Source organism: Apium graveolens, unplaced genomic scaffold (assembly GCF_009905375.1).
Source record: "Apium graveolens cultivar Ventura unplaced genomic scaffold, ASM990537v1 ctg1468, whole genome shotgun sequence".
NCBI lineage: Eukaryota > Viridiplantae > Streptophyta > Magnoliopsida > Apiales > Apiaceae > Apium > Apium graveolens.
Window position 1 is genome coordinate 56,012 of NW_027417252.1, and position 2,410 is coordinate 58,421.

The window sequence follows — 2,410 nt, forward strand, 5'->3', positions numbered from 1 at the left end:
CATATGAACCCATGATGGCGATAAGTTCTATTATGGGCTAATCGTGATCATGGGGTTACAACGGATTTATTATGGAATTCTTTAGTTAATTGTTTAATACTTTAGTGTGTGATGATTGCATGATATCTAGTATTGGTTGTGCGTATTCGTCTTATGTGCATCGCGAACATATAAGATAGGGTGTTAATCTCGTGTGAAGCGACGGTGGATCTTGAGATTTAGAACTTGCCATGCTAGCATAGGTTCATGTACGTTGTGCATGATTAGTGGGTAACTCTAACAGTTTTATTTGCCCTATGTAATCAAAAGGGATAACTTATGCTTAAATCGTTGTGTTGTCAATTTCTGTAGACATATAGGAACTCAACATAATTGATGACTATTCAACTTCTATCTTAATTGTGGATGCTTGGTAGAATGGTATTAGTACAATGAAAGTTGGCTTTTATCAGTTTCGTGTTATTCGATTAATGTCATCACTGTCACATGCTAAAGGTAATAACAATGGCTATAGAAGGAAGTAATAATGAAGTTGTGATCTCATGAGTGTTTTATTATTGATAAATTGAAGTGTTAGTTAAGTGGTTAATTGAGTAGTTAATTATAGTTAATATTTAATCAACAATTTTAAGTGTTATTATCTTAACATTGAGAAGTAATCATACATTGGTGAGTGAGTTTAATTAGACAATAAATTAGTCTGAGTCTCTGAGGGAACGAACTAGAAAGTATTCTATATTACTTGCGAACGCGTATACTTGCGTGAATATTAGTGCGTGTTTTCGCCCTAACATGTTTTTGGCGCCGCTGCCGGGGACTCGGCGTATTTGTTTAGTTTATGTACTTACCATCATTGGTCATTAGGACTCAGTGATTAGGACGTAGTAGTTACTTACTCTTTTCGGTTGTGTTTCAGGTACTTTAGCAAGCGTTTATGCAAACTCGTTCTCGCAAGAGGACTTTAGATACAGATGAGGAGACAGACGAAGTTCTTGATATTCCGGAGAAGTTAGATTTTGAGGATTCGGATTCAGGAACTGAGCAGAAAGAACCAGTAAACATGGGAGATCGTATTGTTCAAGCTGATCCAGCTCTTATGGATTTTTCTCGGCCTAAAATTGATGACATTCAGTCAAGCATCCTTCATCCGGCTATTCAAGCTAACACCTTTGAAATCAAGTCGGGCACTATTCAGATGGTGCATAATTCTGTTTCTTTTGGAGGAGCGGCAACTGAAGACCCCAACATGCACATAAGGAATTTTGTCGAGATCTGCAGCACTTTTAAGTATAATGGTGTGGCTGATGAGGCTATCAAGTTGAGGCTTTTACCATTCTCACTGAGGGATAAGGCTAAAACTGGTTACATTCTGAACCAGCTGGGTCCATCACTACGTGGCAAGATCTTGCGCAAAAGTTTCTGGTGAAGTTTTATCCAATGGCAAAGACTGCTGCTATGAGGAGTGCTCTTACTCAGTTTGCGCAGCAACCTACAGAATCTATGTGCGAGGCTTGGGAACGCTACAAGGAAATGTTGAGAAAATGTCCACATCATGGAATGCCGGATTGGATGGTGATCACTGGTTTTTATAATGGTTTGGGGGCCCAATCTTGGCCCATGCTCGATGCAGCAGCTGGAGGAGCCTTTTGGGATAAAAGCTATACTAAGGCATATAATCTTATAGAGACGATGGCTGCAAATGAGCATCAAAACCCAACTCAGAGGATGACGTCAGGCAAGGTCGCAGGTATTCTGGAAGTTGATGCAGCCACCGCTATTGCAGCCCAGCTCTAAGCGCTATCAATGAAGGTTGATTCTCTGGCTACGTATGGAGTTAATCAAATAGCTATGGTTTGTGAGCTTTGTGCAGGTTCTCATGCTACGGATCAGTGTTCTCTTGTCAACGAATCTGTTCAGTATGTGAATAATTATCAGCGACAACAGCAGCCTGTGCCAGTGACCTATCATCCTAATAACAAAAATCATCCAAATTTCAGCTGGGGGAATAATCAGAATGCTATTCAGCCACCATATCAGCAAGGAGTGAGTAAACAGTTTAACTTACCTGGATTCCAGCAACCACAGCAGTATGCTATAAGGCAATCATATCCTCAACAGGGAAGTGCAGCTGCACCTACTAGTGCTGATTTGGAGGAACTTAAGCTGTTGTGCAAGAGTCAGGCGGTTTCTATCAAGACCTTGGAAAATCAAATCGGTCAATTAGCCAATGCAGTGCTCAATCGTCAACCTGGCACTCTTCCCAGTGACACGGAAGTACCAGGCAGGAAGGAAGCTAAAGAGCAAGTCAAGGCTATTACCTTAAGGTCTAGAAAAGTAGCTGAGGCTGAAAAGGCAAAAGAAGCAGAAGCTGAAATTAGAGAAGAAGAATCTAAGCAAAAGGAGAAAGCGG

General features: G+C 40.7%; 1 non-coding gene across 1 annotated transcript; it reads right to left on the reverse strand.

Annotated features, from left to right (window-relative positions):
• Positions 1-1,452: 1,452 nt before the first annotated feature.
• On the reverse strand, positions 1,453-1,559 carry LOC141699891 (small nucleolar RNA R71). Its single transcript, XR_012566143.1, has one exon. It is a non-coding gene; the product is annotated as a small nucleolar RNA R71 (small nucleolar RNA).
• Between the last annotated feature and the right edge of the window lie 851 nt (positions 1,560-2,410).